General features: G+C 47.0%; 1 protein-coding gene and 1 pseudogene across 1 annotated transcript in view; one reads left to right on the top strand and one right to left on the bottom strand.

Annotated features, from left to right (window-relative positions):
- Positions 1-23,350, top strand: part of LOC120381684 (zinc finger protein 850-like) — a gene marked incomplete at both ends in the record, with an annotated part of 320,266 nt that overhangs the window by 65,047 nt on the left and 231,869 nt on the right. The window lies entirely within an intron of this gene.
- The window catches only part of LOC120381685, a 72,308-nt pseudogene continuing 62,583 nt past the window's right edge, over positions 13,626-23,350 (bottom strand).

Below are 23,350 nucleotides of genomic sequence, written 5' to 3'. Positions count from 1 at the left end.
ACTGAAGTGGACTCACCTGGGATTGAAATGATATTTGTTTGTACCGGGCAGTGAGAAATGTGACATTAATTCAGATGCAGGGTTGAGGCTTCTTTAGCTGCTTGTAGAACTTGAACTTGATTTCCCAGAAGGGAGAAGGGGAAAGTCTGGGGCGGCCTTTAGTCCCTGGCTGGAGCAGTGTGTGTGAAAGGCTCCAGAGACGCAGCTGGCAATTACAGGCCACTGAGGCTAACGTCAGTACCAGGCACATTGGGTGGAATTGTAGAGCCCAATGATTAGACACATCGGTGAATGGAATTTGCTGGGTGTAGTGGGTGGTTACCTGCTCCTGCCCTGCGGGGCTTGAAGCAGCCCAGGAGAGGGCTGGGGCTGGGGCAAGGAGCCTGGGCTGATTGGGGGAAGCAGGCTCAGCTGTGGCCATGGCCCAGTCAGGCCCAGCTGGCCCCTATAAGAGGCTGTGAGCCAGAAGCCCAGTCAGTCTCCCTCTGCTTGTAGTGAGAGAAGGGCCTGGCTGCAGGGACCCAAGCAAGACACCTAGAGTGGGAGCAGGGCTGGGGAAGGGCCAGAGGAGCTGGGAGCTCTGGCCTGGAAATCCCCAGGCTGCAGGCCTGACTCTAGGCTGAATAGGTGCAGGGCTGCAATGGGGCAGCCCAGGGGGAAGCAGAGGTGACAGATCCAAACCCCTTTGCCTGTGATGAGTGGCTCATACTGCAGTCTGCCCCAGTGAATGGGGGCTGGATGGAGACTGGGCAGTAGCCAAGACTGAGGTGATGTGGGGATAGTGGGTGGGGGTTCCCCTGGGAGGGGGAGACCCAGAACTGGGGGGGTACTGCCAGGGGGCACTGCCAGGGTAAAAGGGGCACCAGGGTCCTGGGAGGGACAGGGGGCCAGCTGCGGTAAGGCAGATCACCAGCCTGCAGAGTGTGCTCTGACGGCTGGAGAGCTAATTCCCAAGATGACCAGCAGGAGGCGCCGGCGGGTGAGTCTGCCCCTGCTTACATTGGGGAAGAATGAACATGGTTTTTGTAAAGGAAAATCATGCCTCATGAAACTACTATAATTCTTTGAGGGAGTCAACAAGCATGTGGATAAAGGTGATCCCGTGGATATAGCATACTTAGATTTTCAGAAAACCTTTGACAAGGTCTCTTCCCCAAAGGCTCTGAAGCAAAATGGGATAAGATGGAAGGTCCTCTCTGGGATAGGTAACTGGTTCAAAGGCAAGAAACAAAGAGTCTGACTAAGTGGTCAGTTTTCAGAATGGAGAGAGGTAAATAGTGGTGTCCCCCTGGGGTCTGTACTGGGACCAGCACTGTTCAACATACTCCTAAGTGATCTGGAAAAAGGGGTAAACAGTGAGGTGGCAACATTTGCAGATGATACAAACCAACCCAAGTTAATTACGTCCAAAAGAGAGTGCAAAGTGTGACAAAGGGATCTCACCAAACGGAGTGACTGGGCAGCGAAAAGGCAGATGAAATTCAATGTGGATCAATGCAAAGTAATGCACATGGGAAAACATGATCCCAGCTCTACATCTAAACTGATGGGGTCTAAATTAGCTCTTACATCTTAAGAAGGAGATCTTGGAGTCACTGTGGATAGTTCTCTGAAAACATCCACTCAATGTGCATTGGCAGTCAAAAAAGTGAACAAAATGTTGGGAAGTCATTAGGAAAGGGATGGCTAGCAAGACTGAAATATAATATTGCCTGTCTATAAAATCTGTGGTAGGCCCACATCTTGAATACTGGAGCTGGTCCCCCATCTCAAAAAGATATATCGGAATTGGAAAAGGTACAGAAAAGGGCAACCAAAATGATTAGGGGTGTGGAACAGCTTCCATGTGAGGTGAGATTAATAAGACAGAGGGGAGTTTTCAGCTTGGAAAAGAGGTGACTAAGGGGGGGCTAGGATAGAGGTCTATAAAATGATGACGGGTTTGGAGAAAGTATCAGAGGGGTAGCCGTGTTAGTCTGGATCTGTAAGGAAGTGCTATTTACTCCTCATAACACAAGAACTAGGGGTCACCCGATGAAATGAATAGGCAGCAGGTTTAAAACAAACCAAAGGAAGTATTTCTTCACCCAACACACAGTCAACCTGGGGAAACGTTGCCAGAGGATGTTGTGAGGGCCAAGACTATAACAGGGTCCACCAAAGAACTAGATAAGTTGATGGAGGACGGGTCCATCATTGGCTATTAGCCAGGATGGGCAGGGATAAAGAAACATGCCCTTGAAGTGTCCCCAGCCTCTGTTTGCCAGAATCTGGGAATGGGGATGGATCGCTTGATGATTCCCTGTTCTGTCAATTCCCTCGCGGGCACCTGGCATTGGCCACTGTGGGAGGACAGGATTCTGAGCTGGCTGGACCATTGGTCTGATCCAGTATGGCCGTTCTTGTGACCAATAGAGGGCAGTCCCCACCAGCAATACTTATATTTGGTGCGCTGAAAGGGCTAACTTTCCAAAGCTGACCCAAAGGTTTAGTAAAAGTGTTTTGGAGAAAAACACTAAACAGAACAATGTGAATGAAAACTGGGAGCTATTGTTTAAGGAGCTTGTTAGATGGGGCATAAGCCACATTGCCTAATTAGCTGAGCTTGCAATGACCTTCCACTCAACTCCCTGACATTTCTCCATCTGCAAATGTGGTACCCATTTTAAAACCTAGATCCAATCAATTACAACATGTCCGGGAAGATTCTAGGCATCAGTGATCTGATCATTGGGTTGATGGTAAACATGATATTCCCATAAGGCTCCCTCTTCCCAAGAGCCACCCTCATCCTCTCTCCCCTTTCTGCTCCCGCATCCTCTGCAAACTTTCAAAGACAGATGCCTCGTGATGGCCTTTGCTCATGGGAATGTTGCCTCTTGGTCAGGGTTTTGGCCCTTTTGGGGGGAAGGATGCAGCAGATGGCATGGGGGGGGAAGCCCAAGATCTCCCATGGGCTCTGACCCAGGCCACTCTGAGGGCAACAGTTCTCACCATCCCACTATTGTCCTAAGTTCACAGTTTATCACAGGAAGCTCTGAAGGGTGTCAACTCGCTGCTTGGTACCTCTTCTCAGCCGGGTGTGGCATGGCAGCTCTCTCCTTGGGGTGGCAGCTGCCTCTGTTATTCTGACGGATCCAGGTTGGTGACACGGTGGTGGGCGGGATTGAACCGGGGACCTCTGGAGCTTAGTGTGTGGGCCTCTCCAGCATGAACTAAAAGCCACCCGGCTGTTAGAGAAGGCTGTATAGAAGACATGTTTTATTGCTCTCTCTAAGTGATCTTGGTGCCACTAGCTGGGACACCCCACCACACCCTGGAGGTGTGTGGGTTACGTACTTCCCCTAGCTGAGGAAGCGCATCCTGAGCTGGAGAGTTCCCAGTTGTAATCCCGGATGACCCCTGTAACAATGCGGCCTCTGGTGGGACACTGCTGAGAGTATCAATTCAGGACAAATTGCTTGGAGCAGGGCAGTCACAGCCCGAGGCTGGGTGCGCTTTACTATTAAAGCACGTCACAGCAGCCATGCAGAGAGGACTTTGGTTTTACCCCACTGGCCAATCGGACATCATAGAACCAATTCCCTCAGCTATTCCAGTTCCCTTGTATCACCACTAGCACCACTCCTTATGGGGATGAATGGTTATGAAAACCTATACCCCAGTAAAAGAAAAAACGTTCTCTCAATGGACCCCAAAGGACCAAGCCGCAGATGCAGGTCAATAGACGAGTCAGATTTTACCCACAAATCACGCTCTTGCAAATCCTTTAGCATCTAAAATCTAAAGGTTTATTCATAAAAAGTAAGAAATATGGATGAGAGTTAAAATTGTTAAAGGCATCAGTTACATCCAGTAATGGCAAAGTTCTTGGTTCAGGCTTGTAGCAGTGATGGAATAAACTGCAGGTTCAAATCAAGTCTCTGGAGTCCATCCACAGCTGGGATGGGTCATTCAGTCCTTTGTACAGAGCTTCAGTTTGTAGCAAAGTCCCTCCAGAGGTATGAAGCAGTAATGGAGACAAGATGGAGATGAGGAATCAGCCTTTTATAGTCTCTTGCCATGTGGTCTTTGCTTTCTTTGTCCCAAGGACACTCTGTCCAGCACATGGCATAGAAAAACCTTAGAGTTCTGTCCATAGGCAGGTCCCTGCAGACCTTGCTGAGTCACAAGGCGTTTCTGCCTTCTCTCAATGGGTCGATTGTATAGCTGATGGTCCTTAGTGGGCCATCAAGCAGGCGAGGCAGATCTGACACCAACTTGTCTGGCTGGGGTGTTCCTGGAAGCAGAGCACAAGTTTGAAATAGGGACAGAACAGATATTGGAATACTGCCTCCAGTTTTGGTGTCCTCGTTTGAAAAGATGTTGTGAAATTGGAGCTGAGGCAGCAAAAGCCACCAAATGTTCTGAGGGCTGGAGAAAAATGCCTTCTAGTGAGCTATTGAAAGAGCTCAACCTGTTTAGCTTATCAAAAGATAGAAAGGTGACTTCATTGAAGTGTTGAAGTGCCTTAATGGAGAGAAAAGATTGGGTATTAAAGGGCTCTTTAATCTAGCAGAGAAAGGCATAACAAGACCCAATGGCTGGAAGGTGAAAAGAGACAAATTCATATTACAACATAGTCAACAGCGAGGATGATTCACCACAGGAACAAGCTACCAAGGAAAGTGGTGGATTCTCCATCTCTTGATGTCATTTCATGAAGACTAGATGCCTTTCTGGAATGTCTTTGCCCCCAAAGTACCTCTTGTGTCCTACAGGAGGCCTGTGATATGCAGGGGGTCAGATTAGATGCTCTAATGGTCTCTTCTGGCCATAAAGTCGACTGATTTCTGAAAAACTGAGTGTAGCATTGGGAGCAGCATCTGATGTTTCCCTGTCTAGCCGGCTTGCTGCCTAGAACGAACGCTCCTTGAGTGGGGTGATCCACAGGGAGTAGCTCAAACCTCCAAAGTGCCTGGCCGGGGCAGGACATTGGCACAGCAAGGGAGGGGTGCGGCAGTGACATCACAAAGGCGTTTTGCAGGACCTCAGACTATTGGTCCAAGGTGGTGGGGAGGTGGTGACCTCACAGAGAGATGCTGACATCAGCCAGGCAGGACAGGGGTGAGGGGCCAGGGAAACCTCAGAGACCCCTGTGGCTTTGCTTCATCAAGTCTCCTTCTCCAGGTCTCTCTTTGAGGACTGAGAGAGTATTCGGGTTCACGGACGTGAGCGCCAGCAGGAACCTCTTTCGAGTTTTCTCCTTCCCTTGTAGTGATTTTACTAGAAAACAGCCGTCCCTGTTTAGAAGGTAAGAGCCTCCTCGAGGGAAGGGGTGTCATAGGGTGTCACAGTTCGGATGCCGGTAGCCCCCCCATGTATGGAAGTTCCCGCCCCCTGCTCTGTGTTCGCAGGGCCGGAGAGCAGCATTCCACGGCAGTGATTTGCTCCTGGCTGCCGGAGCAGAGCAGCAGGCTCAGCTGCCAGAACTTCCTGGAGCTAGGAAAGGGGAGGGGCCCAGCCTCTTTAGCAGGAATGCAGGGCAGGTGAGTTCACGGCGGGCATTGTGGGATACTGGCGGAGGCCAGTTATGGTGATTTAATGACCAGCAGCATCTACACTGGCACTCTGTCACTGTAAGTTTGCTGCAAAAAGCTCTAGGCCTCTCATTGAAGTGGTTTTATTTTGTCACCAAAACAGGGCAGGTTTGTCGCCAGACGTGGCATTGCAGTGTGTACACCAGCCACACCAAGCTGCCGACCGAGGGAGCGTTGTGTGTTCTTCACACACCTGAGCAATATATTTCTGCTGAAACAACTTTGTAGTGCAGACCTGGCCAAAGATTCACTCACACACACAGCTTGCAAGGTAAACGTCACCTGCTCCTCTGCTTTGCAGAATCCAAACACAAGGAAAGCTTGTCAGGGCCTGGTGGAGATGGCAGGGAGTCAGGTGTGGGCAGACACTATGTCTTACACCCAGGCAGGGACCATGGCTTAGCTGGCTAAAGCACCTGCCTTGTAAACAGGTGATCCTGGGTTCAACTCCCAGTGGTGGCTTTGGGGGCACCTGCTATTGGCTACTGTCAGAGGACAAGATTCAGAGCTAGATGGGCCTTTGGTCTAGCCTAGTGTGGTTTTTCTCATGGTTTAAATTACACTCACGGGCACTGACGATAGAGTTACTGAAAGTTTGGGAGTTAGGCGCTGATAGATCAGTGGTCCAAGCTTCTTGTAGACACCCTGCCTCCCTCTGGGACGGGCCAGGTCTGAGCTCTTGCACCAAATGCTCATTGTGGCTGCCAGAACCTGTGAGTGGCTCATTTCGTTTGCACACTGGGTTGAGTCCTGCTTTGTGCACCGTGTCTGAGAATGAAAATCCTAAACCGCCCTTTGAAATGACGAATGCAGCAGGATGTGTCATTGTCCCTGCCCCAAAGCAGACAGACCAATGGAGAAATGCCGTCGAGTCCAAGGTAATACTTCACTGCGGTTTTACCATTTCCACTTGCTAAACTCCCTCCTATCTGCCCAGCCCAGGTGTCCTCTGCCTCAGCTGCTGCTCCCGGCCTGCTCTAGCGTCAAACATGCAGGGCCCCCAGGGGAACAGAGGCTGGGACAGGGCAGCAGCCTGGGCTGGGCAGATGCTAAGAGTTTTCGTTCCCTGAGAACTGGCCTGGCTCCCTTCTCAACAGCAAACAAATCAATTCCACGCCCCCTCCCCAGAAAAATCAGCCTGGAGCCAAGGGCAGCAGGGGATGATTCCCTCTAGGTCCCACCGAGGCAGGAGAGAACCCAGGGCCTTTCTAGCAGAGCTTATGGAACCGATGTGGGGAAACCAGCCTTTAATAACAGGCAGTTCAAGTTTAAGCTCAGTGTTTTTAACAATTTTTACAACCTTAAATCACCCTTCAATCGCAGTGTCACTATCCATAACATTGCTTCAGCCTTATAGGTTCCCAAGTGCAAAACTAAACATCTCTTCAAACACAAGAGAGTGCAGATCAGTCAGTGTTCAGAGTCATCCCACATAAAAGAATCATGTTGTGGTACATATTGGCCTCATCATGTGGCCGTTGCCTTTCCCTCTGCTCTGTTAAAAGTTTTGGTATTTTGCACAGAAACTTTCTTCCCTCAGGAGAGACCTGGGAACCAAGGCTGCCAGACAAACACCTTTAAGAGGAGGCGTAACCTGTCAAAAAATGATCTCCCTCCTTCAGTTCAGTGACCGCCTGAAATGTTACTTATCTCCGGCAGAGCCGGAGGATTGAAAGCAGCTACATCAAATCCCCATGTAGCTAGCAGGAATGAACACAAACACCCTGGTATCTGAAGAGATGTTTAGTTTTACTCTTGGTAAACTAGAAGTCTAAAGGGAAGGAAGGTGGTGCCATATATAAAGAGTGAAACACAAAACAATTATCATAGTTATGCCCATAGTGACTGCAAAATATTTCTATATTCTTCTTATCATCATCAGTGTATTATTTTCTCTGGCGTCTATACATTGACTATACCTTGACCAAGAAATTTGAATCCTGATAAAATAATCGACTATCCCTGGTTACGGCAATGGACTTAATACCCACTCGGGTGTCCTAGGAGCGCTTAAAGACGATAAAGTCGTTGCGGAGAAAATAAATGGATTCTTTGTTTCAGTCTTCACGGCTGAGGATTTTAGGGAGATTCCCAAACCTGAGCTGGCTTTTGTAGGTGACAAATCTGAGGAACTGTCACAGATTGAAGTGTCACTAGAGGAGGTTTTGGAATTAATTGATAAACTCAACATTAACAAGTCACCGGGACCAGATGGCATTCACCCAAGAGTTCTGAAAGAACTCAAATGTGAAGTTGCGGAACTATTAACTAAGGTTTGTAACCTGTCCTTTAAATCGGCTTCGGTACCCAATGACTGGAAGTTAGCTAATGTAACGCCAATATTTAAAAAGGGCTCTAGGGGTGATCCCGGCAATTACAGACCGGTAAGTCTAACGTCGGTACCGGGCAAATTAGTTGAAACAATAGTAAAGAATAAAATTGTCAGACACATAGAAAAACATAAACTCTTGAGCACTAGTCAACATGGTTTCTGTAAAGGGAAATCGTGTCTTACTAATCTATTAGAGTTCTTTGAAGGGGTCAACAAACATGTGGACACGGGGATCCGTGGACATAGTGTACTTAGATTTCCAGAAAGCCTTTGACAAGGTCCCTCACCAAAGGCTCTTACGTAAATTAAGCTGTCATGGGATAAAAGGAAAGGTCCTTTCATGGATTGAGAACTGGTTAAAGGACAGGGAACAAAGGGTAGGAATTAATGGTAAATTCTCAGAATGGAGAGGGGTAACTAGTGGTGTTCCCCAAGGGTCAGTCCTAGGACCAATCCTATTCAATTTATTCATAAATGATCTGGAGAAAGGGGTAAACAGTGAGGTGGCAAAGTTTGCAGATGATACTAAACTACTCAAGATAGTTAAGACCAAAGCAGATTGTGAAGAACTTCAAAAAGATCTCACAAAACTAAGTGATTGGGCAACAAAATGGCAAATGAAATTTAATGTGGATAAATGTAAAGTAATGCACATTGGAAAAAATAACCCCAACTATACATACAACATGATGGGGGCTAATTTAGCTACAACGAGTCAGGGAAAAGATCTTGGAGTTATCGTGGATAGTTCTCTGAAGATGTCCACGCAGTGTGCAGAGGCGGTCAAAAAAGCAAACAGGCTGTTAGGAATCATTAAAAAGGGGATAGAGAATAAGACTGAGAATATATTATTGCCCTTATATACCGGTAAATCCATGGTACGCCCACATCTCGAATACTGTGTACAGATGTGGTCTCCTCACCTCAAAAAAGATATTCTAGCACTAGAAAAGGTTCAGAAAAGAGCAACTAAAATGATTAGGGGTTTAGAGAGGGTCCCATATGAGGAAAGATTAAAGAGGCTAGGACTCTTCAGTTTGGAAAAGAGAAGACTAAGGGGGGACATGATAGAGGTATATAAAATCATGAGTGATGTTGAGAAAGTGGATAAGGAAAAGTTATTTACTTATTCCCATAATACAAGAACTAGGGGTCACCAAATGAAATTAATAGGCAGCAGGTTTAAAACAAATAAAAGGAAGTTCTTCTTCACGCAGCGCACAGTCAACTTGTGGAACTCCTTACCTGAGGAGGTTGTGAAGGCTAGGACTATAACAAGGTTTAAAAGGGGACTGGATAAATTCATGGTGGCAAAGTCCATAAATGGCTATTAGCCAGGATGGATAAGAATGGTGTCCCTAGCCTCTGTTCGTCAGAGGATGGAGATGGATGGCAGGAGAGAGATCACTTGATCATTGCCTGTTAGATTCACTCCCTCAGGGGCACCTGGCATTGGCCACTGTTGGTAGACAGATACTGGGCTAGATGGACCTTTGGTCTGACCCGGTACGGCCTTTCTTATGTTCCTATGTTCTTATGTTCCCTACACAGGTTCAGGTACTAACAACAGTGGCTGCCTTTTAGCCACAGCTTTTAATCACGGCAATACACTGATCCTGTGAAATCATTTCCCAGCCGGAGTCCACCGCCCACATTCCTTAGGGCATTGGGCCACCATGTGGACGTTTCATTTCCCTCCTCGATTTCACACAGAGACACAATTTCCTTTGCACAGATCTATGAACAGCAAAACCTCCCTGTGTCTCTTGTCTGAGCCAGGGCATTCGATTCCATTGACACCTTCTCTCCTGCAATGGCAATGGTCATGCAGACGGGACGAGGCCACCTTCACCTCTGACAGTGAGATATTGGATCAGCTCTTTCTTTATGCTGCTGCTGTTAGTCCATGAAACATCAGCGATGGATGCAAGGCTGAGTTCATGCACCAACCCCCTGAAACATTTCAGTGCCCCAGAGAAATCCTGACTCCGGCTATTGGCATGATCTGGTGGAGATTCGAATAGGAACGGGACGGTCTGAATTGTCAGTGTGGGGAATGAACAACAATCTATAGCAATGTTGTTAACCACAAACACACTCTAATCATGCTCCAGCCGGAAGGGAAATGGGCAGGAACTCTTGTTGTTCAGCCATGGACACACCTACACTAATGCACAGCCAGGAGTGTGCTGGGGGAGCTGGTCTGAGCAATGGGAAGTGACAATTCAGTGAGAACAGAATCATTGTGTAGTGAAGCACCTATACACCAAGTAGTTGTGGCTGAGTGGTTAAGGCGATGGACTAGAAATCCATTGGGGTCTCCCCAGGCAAGTTTGAATCCTGCCAACTACGGAAGCATCAGTGTATTGTCACTGCTCTTCTTGTAGTGCCTGAGCATCCACAGAGCCAGACCTGGTCTCACTCTGAGGCTGTCTACACTTAAAATGCTGCTGTGACACTGCTCTAGCACTGTGGAGTAGACAGTTGCTACAGTGAGTGGAGGGGTTCTCCATCCCTGTAATAGCTACATTGACAGAACAATCTGTCCTTTCATTTAGCACTATCTAACCATGGCTTAGGGCAGCTTAATTATACTGATTCCAAGGTTTTTCACACCCTGAAAGACGTACTTCTTAGAGGGGTTATCCCATCACCCTCCCATTCCCTGGTCCTTCTCGCATGACCTGAGAGCAGCAATACACGCAGTTCAAGAGGTGCAAACAATTCAATGTTTATTGGGGTAAACTTCCAGCAAGCAATGATGCCACTTTCCTTCCTCAGTATCGCCCTTCCCAGCTCTGACACCACAGAGGCTTCTCTGTGTCCCTGTTCCCATTCCCTCTTCCTATTCCCCTCTTAGCAAAATATAACTCCAATTCCCCTACCCCCATTCCCATTCCCCCCCTTACTTCCTGATTGACTGCAGACTATATAGTAAAACTGGAGTTCTGCTTCGCTATACCTTAACCAATCATTTTACTGAAATGTAACTAACCAATCCTAACATATTGTAACATGATTATCTAACCAGTTATACCCCACCACCTTAATTGCTTTACACCCAACAAATTAATTATACAGCAGACAAACAATCACAGAACCAGACAGAGATTATACAGACAAGCAATAGGAAAGTGGAGACTACAGTGATAGAACAACAAAGAAATGAGGATTTCAGACCCCAGCTATTGATAAGTGAGTTGTTGCCAGACAGGATGCTATGATGGTAGACGTTGTGGATGCTGGTTGGTTAACTGTCTGGCCCCCAGGGCAGGATTTTGAGGGTCTCAGAATGCCAGCACCCATCTTTTGTTTGCTTAAAACGTGAGCAGGGAGATTCCAACACTGCAGAACTCATGGAACTCCAGGAAACGTGTAACTTTAGGTCCGGGTGAGTGTGCCTAAAAATCAGCTGTGCTGGAGAAGGTCTCTAGGAGTTGAAAGAGATGTGCCATCTTGGCCTCCCTAAAGAGTGTCATCAAATATTAATGAAAACTAGGGTTGATAAGTCACATTCTTTGTAGCGTTAGGATTTGGGACTGGTCCAAAGTGCCAGTTTTAAGACTCTCTTTTCCTCTCTCTTGGGTGTTCTGGTTTCTGCATAGAGACGAGGTTTCAAATCCCACTCCTGACATGACCATTTTCTTTTATCTGGAGAAAATGGCCTCACTTCAATCTCCTTTACAACAATCGGATACCATTTGTTTAGCTTTTCTATTCCAGTAGTTGTGAGAGAAGTTCCAAACTAGGGGGAAACAGGGCCTTTTCTCTCGACCGATCAATTTTTGTCTTCCTTCATTCCAAGCCATTTTCTCAGATACAGCCGTATTTCCCACACTTTTTTGTTCAGCGTTCTTTGCTTTTATGAAATTTTAGGGTCATCATTTAATTGCCCACAACTGTACTTATGACGTGAAGTGAAACCCAATATTTTTTGGATATTCTTGCAGGAGAGTTTTGCTTTCTGACCTGGAATTGAACAGGGGCTACCCAAGGGGGATAATGCTACTCCCTTTTCTTGCCTCATCCGAAAAAACATACATTCCTGATGCCCTTTGTTTCCTTGCCCTTTTTAGGGTAAATTTACACTTCTCAGAAGTAGAATCCTTTACAAAACCACTCAAAAGCTCAGCAGTGTCGTAAGCAATGGTTTCCGGAAACATGCCCAGCTTTTCTTTAATTTGGTGACACAGGGCCAGGCAAGGGACTGGATACAGGCCTGGATCAGAATCTTTGTTACCAGAGCTAGAATTTCTATTTAAAAAGAGCTATTTTTCTGCTGCTATTAGATTTCCAACATTGATTTCATTTTATACACATTTTCAGCATCTATTAAGGATAAATTGAACAAAAATACCACTTCTCTTTCCTCAACATCTGCATCATGAAGGGGAGCATTCCGAATAGGAAAGATCTTCTGTGGGGCATGGGTTACAAAAATGCTTTGGGAACCAAATACATGCGCATTTTGCCAAGTTAAAAATCACTTAATGTGGAATTCTCTCCCCAAATCATCTGAGAAAATACTGACTTAAATAATTGAACTCCACTGTGATCGTATGCACTTCCCTCAGTTAGTTGGGGTTCTGCTGTTGTTCACCATTTCCGAATGGAGATTTTAAATCACTGCTGTTTCTTTGTTAGCACGTGCAGTAAATTGGAGAGTTCTCCACTGTTGACAGAACTGCACTTGAACTTTCTCCGTGTCACCATGGAGGGGTGGGGAAAAAGCAAAGCTGAAGTGACAAATGAGGACTTTAGGAAATGGTCATTTGTCTTCAATTCTCCAAGAAATCTGAGCTACGTCCTATCGAACTGAACTAATATCCAATTGGGTGAGCAAACAGCCTTCAGGAAAGAGAGAAACCCACATCACAGAGAGACAGAATACATGACAATGAAAGTATCAAGAGAAATTCCAGAGCAGGTTACATCTGATTATTTAGAATCAGGACAAGAGATTCTCCCATCACTTTCTCCTCTGATCCATTCAAAGCAGCTTCACTCAGCACTCTCTCAATAGTCAGTTATGTTATTTACAAAATTGTAAGTATCCCAGCATCCCCATAATGGGAGACGAAATAATCCTCTTGCCAGAAGTGGCTTTACCAATAGATGAAACCTGGAATTTAAACGCCAAATAATCACACTGTGTTTGGGATCCATTTAAATTCCCCTTCCAGGTCTTTGACACTTTCAGCTCCAGTCATAGCAACTCTGATATAGGAGGAAAGAAATCAAAGCATCACCTCCAAGCACAGACAGCTGAGAACTCTTCCTCATATGACATTTTGAGAAGTGGAGGGATAGAATGTGATGAAAATAAACTCTGCACAGAGAAGCCAAAATGTAACAGTTCTGGAGTGATGGGGAAGGAGGGAATCTCTGAACCACCCCATCTCCTTCCAGTGTCACAGAGGCTGAAATGACACTTTTTTCCCTGCTCCTCTTTATTTAACTATAATATGAAAAATTCCCAATGTAACTGCTCTTCAGCACAACCCAGAGCAACGTGAGAACAACTGGCAAGGATACAATCTGTATCACTGGTGACTAACAATAACTTTGCAATAGGAGGAATGGTATAAATGTGACGCTCCCTGGTTCCTCATAGGAAAGGCACACTCCAGTTACTTGTGGGATAATTGAGTTGATAGAAAGGACAAATGGGCCCACCTCAAAAGAAGGCAAACTACAAAAGGCATAAATGGGCCACTCATCTGGCCAAGCTGAGGGATAACAGTGCTGCAAACAGTTCAAACAGATTTAAAAAGTTACTATGTGGGAATCAGGAAAAGTATTAAAGACAAAAAATTGATAGCCCTAGAGGGTTTTATGGTGTTCATTGCCATTGCAGATTCTCTGATGGCGAATATGGGCTGAGTGCCAAGAGAAGTTTTTCCCACACTCACGGCATTCGTAGGGCCTCTCCCCTGTGTGGATTCTCTGATGAACAGAAAGAGCTGAGCTGCTAGTGAAGCTTTTCCCACACTCACAGCATTCATAGGGCCTTTCCCCCGTGTGGATTCTCTGATGAACAGAAAGAGCTGAGCTGCTAGTGAAGCTTTTCCCACACTCACAGCATTCATAGGGCCTTTCCCCCGTGTGGATTCTCTGATGTTTAGAAAGGGCTGAGCTGCTAGTGAATTTTTTCCCACACTCACGGCATTCGTAGGGCCTCTCCCCCGTGTGGATTCTCTGATGTTTAGAAAGGTCTGATCTTTGAGTGAAGCTTTTCCCACACTCACGGCATTCATAGGGCCTCTTCCCTGTGTGAATTCTCTGATGTTTAGAAAAGTCTGAGCTGCTGGTGAAGTTTTTCCCACACTCACTGCATTCGTAGGGCCTCTCCCCTGTGTGGATTCTCTGATGAACAGAAAGGGTTGATATTTGAGTGAAGGTTTTCCCACACTCACTGCATTTGTAGGGCCTGTCCCCTGTGTGGATTCTCTGATGTAAGATGAGACCTGAACGATTAAAGAAACATTTCCCACACTTAGAGCATCCATAAGGTTTCTCACCCATGTGGATTTTCCTATGTTTGATAAGCTGTGAGCTCTGATTGAAGCTTTTCCCACACTCACAGCATTCATAGGGCCTGTCCCCTGTGTGGATTCTCTGATGAACAGAAAGGGTTGATATTTGAGTGAAGGTTTTCCCACACTCACGGCATTCGTAGGGCCTGTCCCCTGTGTGGATTCTCTGATGATCAAGAAGGGCTGAGTAGTCACATAAGTTTTTTCCACACTCTGTGCATGTATTTTTTCTCTTTCCAATGATGATTTCCTGCTTTGTTGTGGTTTCCTTGAGGTCCTTCTGAGTTCCCTGAGAGGAAATACGTTTACCCATTTTCACCCCCGGCTGGTTTCCTTGTTCTCTCTCTGGTCTGTGCTGAATCTCACAGGATTTTTCCTCCTCATGACTCCTGGACGCATTGCTTTTTGATCTTTGCAATAATGCTCTGTGTTTATCCACTTGCTGAACATTTTTCTGCTGAGAATTCTGCTCCTCTTTCTCACATGCCATTGCATCACCTGCTGTGAAAAAGACAGAAGCATCAAACAGGGATGAAAAGTGAAAAGCCAAAACAAACTAAGTGCTGGAGGGAGGTCAAATAAAAATCACAAACTGAACTCCCCCGTACTCTTCCCCAAAACAGGAGAGAGGAGGGGATCAATTTGGCTTTCAAATCCCATCCAAATTCTCAGGGGGAAGGGAGGAAGCTACTGCCTGGTGTCTGCTAGAATCTACGGAAGCCATGAGCTATAGTTACCCTGAGGATATGACCCCTGCTGGCAACAATAATGAACTGAGAGACCTCTCAAGGGCTTGGTAGGGCATCCCAGATGTTTCCTTCAGGCACTTTCACACTCAGAGTTGGTTTAATGTTTCCTCACCTCTGCAGGGAGATCTCAGGGTCTGTTTTCCTCTGAACCCTGCAGGTCTGAGACCCATGGCTCTTCCCTTGTTCCAGCTGGGAGATCACATCAGGTTTGGAAAATGGAAACCCTGCTCAGATGAAAGAAAACAAAGGAGTTCTGTTGATTTCATAAAACTTTCTCATAAAAAACATTCTATTAATTTAACTTTAATACTTCGTGTGACCCGGTGTGCCTGGGCTAGTCCTCACTGAAAATGCCAAGACCAGGGCAGGCTGAAAAAGGGAGAGCACAGGCTCCCCAAACTGGTGGTTAACACGAAAGTTAAACTCACCAACCAGTCACCAACTGTGCTTCTGATCCCCCACACTGGTTATCGAGAAACTGAAAAAAAGAAATCACACGGCCCCCTTTATTCCATCCCAGTTCTCTGACTCCCAATCAGCACCTAGGTCCAGCACAGTGAGAGTTATTTAAAAACTCTGCTCACATAAACAAAGTGTTCTTCTGACCCCAGAGTCAGTCACATTACTAGGTCAGTATAGGTTTGGATCTTACTCAAAATACTACGATGCCAGCCAATCATTGGCATCTAAACTAAAGGTTTATTATAAAAGAAAAAGAAATAGGGAGTTGTTAAATGGGAAAGCAGTCAGACACATTCAGAAATCTATACATCTGGTTCTTAGCAGTATTGGTGAGTTACTGGCTTGAAAGGCTCTCTGGTAAACATCCACATTATTCAGTCCTTTGTTCAAGCCTTCAGTTTGTAGAGAAGTTGCTCCAGAGGTAGGAAGAGGGATTGAAGACAAAATGGAGATGATGCAGCTGCCCTTTATATTCCTTTTGCCAAGTGGCTTCTACTTCCTGTGTCCCAAACACAAGCTTCACAGCACATGGCATGGAAAAGCCTTGGAGTTCTCAGTACACAGTGTGATACAGCGTGGCCAGAGGCAGCAGGAGAGGGTTAGAAGGGAGCCTTATTCCCTGTAGAGGGAAGAAAGTTTGCTATAGATTAACTAGAGCACCTGAAGCCAATTAGAGCACCTGCAGTCAGTCACCTGATAAAGACCCTTGCTCCAATCAGACAGGAAAGGAGTTGGAGCAGAGAACAGTTTGAAGGGAAGCAGAAGAAAGTTTGGAGAAGTGCTACAGTGGGCTAAGAAGTCCAAGACCCCAGGTAAGGGGCACCTGGCTTGTACAGAGGGAGGGCAGGTGTCGGGTTACATCATCCCTATGCTGCCTTGGTGGAAAGTTACAGCAGCAGGACAACAAGAATAGAGGAGTTAGATAAAGTTGTTATGAGAAAGTAGGGAACTGCCAGAGCGAGGCAAATGCCAGGTGGCCTAACTGGGATCAGATAAGTTGCATGGGAAATGGGAAACCAGTAAGCAAAGGGCCATGCATGTGAAAAGTGTGTGTATCAGACAAAGAACCAATCAGCAGCAATGTAATGTTGGTGTGTCTGACGTTTGCTAATATGGAGAAGCCTATATAATATGATGCATTGTAAATAATAAATGATTCAGCTTGCAATCATATTGGTTGTTGTGCTTTATCCGGCCCGCATGCAACGCAACAAATGGTGACCCCGATTTTTTAGAGTTTGATTGTAATTTGTTTTTAAAGTTTGAGAAACCTCGGCCAAAAGGTTTGTTGAGTATTCTCAAAGGGGGGGGAGTTTATGGTGTTATTAGGCATAAATTTAGGTAATTTGGGAGAATGGCTTTGAATTTATGTGACCCAGAGTACCTTTATGTAAAGTGCTTTTGTTAGCCTTATTAGATTTTGTTAATTTTGTGTTATGTGCTGATTATTGGTTGTTGTAGATTGCTTGATACTAGATGTAGCCTATATTTAAAATAGATAGGCTGAAAGCAGATGTTGTAATTAAAGTTATGCATGAAAATGTAGCCCCCACGGTGGGAAAGTATAGATAATTGCTTGCAGTAGAGATTAGAAGGGTGGGGGCTAGTTAAGAAGTACACCCTTCTAGCTAAATTGATAGTGAAATAAGTTGGTGTTCATGTAAGGAACGGTTTAGGAAGAGGAAAAAAGGATCGGGCCCAGGCGGCGGGCAACAGACAACAAGCTTGGAAAACTGGTTGATAACCTTGAGGGTGTAGTTGATAGACAAGGTAATTAACTACAAGCAAGTAATGTTAGGCAGAGTAAAAGTTAACTCTGTGATTGCTAGAGGGAACAGCAGTTGAATTTTGTAAAGATGCTAAAGAGAACAGTTTTTGGTGTTTTGAAATTTTTGTAAATACATGTAGGCAAAGAAATTAGTTTGTAATTGTTTGGTTATGAATAATTTTGTTGTATTAGCTGAAGAATGTATATAGTGCTATGTAATTGTAATTGTATTAGGCTAAGGGCATATAAGTGGTGATGTTTTTTTTTTTAGTGTTTAATAGCAGAAGTTAATAGTAAGAATTCTTAAACTGTGGATAGCTTTGAATTTAGAAGTAAGCCAGGATGCAATTGTATTATTGTAAATGATTTAATTGATGAAGTGATTTTCCTGTTTTGTACGCCTTTTGCTATGAAGTTTGGAGAGGTTTATTGGATGTTTTTTTTTTTTAAGAAAAGAGGGGGAGATGTCAGGTTACATCATCCCTATGCTGCCTTGGTGGAAAGTTACAGCAGCAGGACAACAAGAATAGAGGAGTTAGATAAAGTTGTTATGAGAAAGTAGGGAACTGCCAGAGCGAGGCAAATGCCAGGTGGCCTAACTGGGATCAGATAAGTTGCATGGGAAATGGGAAACCAGTAAGCAAAGGGCCATGCATGTGAAAAGTGTGTGTATCAGACAAAGAACCAATCAGCAGCAATGTAATGTTGGTGTGTCTGACGTTTGCTAATATGGAGAAGCCTATATAATATGATGCATTGTAAATAATAAATGATTCAGCTTGCAATCATATTGGTTGTTGTGCTTTATCCGGCCCGCATGCAACGCAACAGGCAGGAAGCCCCCACAAGCTGAAGGGTAGGAGCAGGAAGTAGCCCAGGGGAAGGAACCATCAGTTCAAGTGGTTTACCACTATCCTCAGGGCCCCTGGGTTGGGACCTGGAGAAGAGGGCGGGCCCAGGTCCCTCCCTCTCCACTCCCCTCCTCAAGGACACTAGTGGGGTAATTAAAATACCGATTCAGAGGCAAGCAATGGCGCCCTGAACCTTCCCCAAAGAAGAGAGAGTGCGAGACCCAGCATAACAGTACCGGCAATTTGCCACACGTGGTGTCAGGAGTGGGATCTGCGCGCTGGGGACTTAGACCACGGTTAGGCAAAACCCTCCCATCCTTAAGATGGACGACGTGGTCAAGGCTCTTATACAAGCCACCGCGGCCCAGCAGGAGGCTACCCGGGTCCAAGCAACCGCCCAACAGGAGGCGACTAGAATGCAGCAAGAGACCAATCATCTCTTGATGAGTCAGGCTGCTCAAGACCGAGCCCTGCTGAAAGACCTGGTGAACCAGATGAAGGCCCTTATGGAGCAGAATCGCAACTGTGAAGGGACCCGGACCGTATGGGCTAGCCACTGCCTACAGAAAATGACACGGGAGAATGATGTGGAGGCATACCTCCTGGCTTTTGAAAGAGCAGCCCTGCGGGAAGCCTGACCCCAAGATCAATGGTCTGGTATCCTTGCCCCATTCCTGTGTGGGGAAGCCCAGAAGGTCAACTACGATATGGCTGCAGAGGCTGCAGCAGATTATTCCCAGCTGAAGGCAGAGATCCTGGCCAGGTTCGGCGTAACGACGGCATTGCGAGCCCAGAGGTTCCATGAGTGGCCGTTTATGGAGGACAAGACACCCCGATCACAATTGTTTGACCTGATACACCTGACCCAGAAATGGCTGCGCCCTGAGGCCCTTAGCTCTGAGAAGATGATGGCGATACTGGTATTGGAACGGTATATGAGGGGGCTACCACCAGGTCTCAGGTCTTGGGTTGCCCAGAAAGATCCCTCTACCTATGATGAGTTGGTCTCCCTCGTGGAAAGACAGCTGGCAGCGCGCGAACTGTTCCAGACACCAGGCGGGGAGACACGCCAATCCAGGAAGCCAACCCCAAACCCAAGGCCCCGGGCTGTCGAGAACTATAGGAGAACTGTAACTGGGAGGAAAGACACCGAGGAATGGCTCGAGGCCAGGAAGAGAGGTGGGGGGCCGGCCAAATAGCCCCAGGCAGAGGGTGACAACCGGAATGAGGGGCAGTGTTATGAGTGTGGAGAATTGGGGCATATACCAGCCCAATGCCCCAACAAGGAAGAACCTATGCAGTGTAATCTGGGGAATTACGGGGAGCAATGTGGCCTAATCGGCCTGGTAGGGGTCACAATGACCTCATATGGATATACCAGACCAGTAAAAATGAATGGTATAAAGACCATAGCATTAATAGATTCCGGGAGTGCTGTCATGCTGGTCTCGGGGAAGTTGGTGGGAGCAGACCAACTAACCCGGGCCAAAAACACAGGGGTAACCTGCGTACATGGCACCGTGAATTTTTACCCTACAATTCCGGTACGGATTGAGATCCAGGGGAATACTACCAGGGTTTCTGCAGGGGTGGTCCCCAAGCTCCCCTACCCTGTTTTAATTGGTAGAGACTTCCCCGGGTTTGAGAGCTTACTTACCCCAATAGAGCCAGGGGAGGGTAGCAACCCCCAGGCTGAGACGGAGGCACCTACAGATAGCATCAGCCCAATGTTTGCTGAATTTGCTCCAGGGTTATTCTCATCCCCTGGGAAACCCCAAAAGTCTAGGTGAGAACAAAGGGCAGATAAAAGATTAGGGACCAGGATTCTAGCAGAGAATCAAAAAACTTCCCTTGTGGGTAAGCGAACCTGCTCAGGAGACCAGGAGATAATTCAGGCCAAGGAAGACTCGGAGGCGGTTCCTAGCCCAAGTGGGAGCACCCCAGGGGGAAGAGTAGAAATAGGCCCCCTAGAATTAGGTCAGTTGGGTGCTGCACGTGAGACTTTTGGACAGGATCAGGCCGATGATCCGTTATATGCAAACGTGGAGGAGGTAGTGGAAGTGAATGGTGTGCCTGTGGAAGGAAAGATCAAAGGCCCAAGGCCATATTATGTGCTCAAACGCGATCTTTTGTACAGGATAGAGCAAATACGAGGGGAAGAAGTAGAGCAACTCTTAGTCCCACGGAAACACATAAGGGCAGTACTAGAGTTAGCTCACAGCCATCTATTTGGGGGACATCTAGGGGTAGACAAGACACTGGATAGAATCCTAAGAAGGTTTTATTGGCCAGGGATACGAGCAGAAGTCCAGCGTTATTGTGCCTCCAGCCCTGAATGCCAGTTGCATAGCCCCCGACCTCACTTGCGGGCCCCATTAGTACCTTTGCCTATTATTGACGTCCCTTTCGAGAGGATAGCCATGGACATAGTGGGCCCATTAGAAAAATCGGCATGGGGCCACTGAAACGTACTAGTCATCCTTGACTATGCCATGCGGTATCCAGAGGCCATTCCTTTAAGAAACCCCACATCCAAGGCAATAGCAAAGGAACTACTACGGGGGGAGGGGGGGGGAGGGAGGGATAGCTCAGTGGTTTGAGCATTGGCCTGCTAAACCCAGGGTTGTGAGTTCAATCCTTGAGGAGGCCATCTGGGGCAAAAATTGGTCCTGCTAGTGAAGGCAGGGGGCTGGACTAGATGACCTTTCAAGGTCCCTTCCAGTTCTAGGAGATTGGTATATCTCCAATTATTACCTTTTATTATTACCTATTCACCAGAGTGGGCATCCCTAAGGAGATCCTGACAGACCAAGGAACCCCATTCATGTCAAAACTAATGAAAGACTTATGTGCCCTGCTCCGCATCCAGGCCATACAGACCTCAGTCTACCATCCACAAACAGATGGACTGGTCGAGCGATTTAATCGTACCCTTAAAAGTATGATCCGGAAGGTGGTAGCACAGGATGGAAAAGACTGGGATACCCTTCTACCGTATCTAATGTTCGCTATACGGGAAGTCCCCCAGGCGTCCACGGGTTTTTCTCCCTTTGAACTATTATATGGACACCACCCATGCGGGACATTAGATATCGCAAGGAAGACTGGGAGGAACAACCCAACCCAGGAAAGAATGTCATTGAGCACATGACACAGATGAGAGAGCGAATAACTCGAGTAACTCCGATAGTACGGGAACATTTGGAAAAAGCACAAGAGGCCCAGCGGACATATTACAACTGTCGGGCGAAAGAACGGAGATTTCAGCCAGGGGAACGGGTGATGCTGTTAGTGCCGACAGCAGAAAGCAAACTTCTAGCCAGCTGGCACGGACCATATGAGATAGTGGAAGCCATTGGGGAAGTTAACTATAAGGTTAGACAACCAGACCACCGAAAGCCAGAGCAAATCTACCACGTCAACTTACTGAAGCCCTGGCATGAACGAGAGACGTGTCTGGTCATTCGAGGAGCTCCACCCTCAGACAGACGACCCACGGAGACAGGTAAATATATCTCCAGAATTAACCCCAGAACAACGAACAGAGGTCATTGAAATGATCCACCGGAACCAGGACGTATTCTGTACATAACCGGGATGAACGACACTAGTCCAACATCATATTGTCACCAGCCCCAGAGTAAGGGTGACGATAAGACCATACCGAATACTGGAAGCTAAAAGGGAAGAAATTAGGATGGAAGTGAAGAAGATGCTGGAACTCGGGGTCATTGAAGAATCCCACAGTCAGTGGTCCAGTCCAATCGTCCTAGTCCCCAAGCCTGATGGCACCCTGAGGTTTTGTAATGACTTCCGGAAATTGAATGAAGTATCCCACTTCAATGCCTACCCGATACCACGCATTGACGAGCTAGTTGATCAGTTAGGCAAGGCCTGATACCTAATCACTCTGGATCTGACCAAAGGTCATTGGCAAATTCCCCTGGCCAAGGATGCCAAGGAAAAGACTGCCTTCTCTACACCCGATGGCCTGTTTCAATACACTGTCCTCCCTTTTGGACTCCATGGGGCCCCTGCAACATTCCAACGACTTATGGATAAGTTACTACGACCCCGTGCCAAGTATGCCGCCGCCTAGCTAGACGACATAGTCATCCATAGCCCTGACTGGGAAATGCACCTAGGAAAAGTAGAAGCAGTGCTGGACGCCCTGCGAAAGGCCGGTCTCACTGCTAACCCTCTCAAGTGCGTGATAGGACTAGCTGAGGCCAGATACCTCGGGCATGTAGTAGGGACAGGTTTGGTAAAACCCCAATGGAACAAAGTGGAGGCAATACAAGGTTGGCCTCGACCAATCCACAAACAGCAGGTCAGAACGTTTTTAGGGATAGTAGGATTCTATCGGAGATTCATCCCTCATTTTGCCACAAGAGCAGGGCCATTGATGGATCTGATAAAAGCTCGAGGCCCCGAGATAGTTAAGTGGACTGATGCAACTGAAGAAGCATTTGTAGATTTACGGACAGCCCTATGCTGCCATCCAGTACTCATAGCCCCAGACTTCGAGAAGGAATTCATCCTACAAACGGATGCCTCGGAGGTGGGGCTCGGTGCCATCCTTTCCCAGATGGTAGGGGAGGAGGAGCACCCCATCTTGTACTTCAGCCGGAAGCTCCTCCCCAGGGAACAAAAGTACGCTGTTGTCGAAAAGGAATGTCTGGCGATAAAATGGGCTATGGAGACTCTCCGCTACTATCTCCTGGGGCGGCGGTTTACCCTCGTGACAGACCATGCTCCCCTCCAGTGGATGCACAGGAACAAGGAGAGGAACACTAGAGTGACGAGGTGGTTCCTCTCTCTGCAGCCTTTCCATTTTCGGGTCCAGCATAGGGCTGGAAGCCAACATGGCAACGCTGATGGCCTATCGCGACGGCACTGCCTCTTGTCCCAAGTAGCCCAACCCCTTGGTGTTGAGCTGGGGGGGGGGATATGTGATACAGCATGGCCAGAGGGCAGCAGGAGAGTGTTAGCAGGGAGCCTTATTCCCTGCAAGGGGAGGAAGGTTTGCTACAGATTAACTAGAGCACCTGAAGCCAATTAGAGCACCTGCAG

This window comes from Mauremys reevesii, linkage group 14, assembly GCF_016161935.1.
Source record: "Mauremys reevesii isolate NIE-2019 linkage group 14, ASM1616193v1, whole genome shotgun sequence".
NCBI classification, from domain to species: Eukaryota; Metazoa; Chordata; order Testudines; family Geoemydidae; genus Mauremys; species Mauremys reevesii.
Note: the sequence above shows the minus strand (reverse complement) of the source record. Positions and strands in the feature narration are given on the sequence as shown.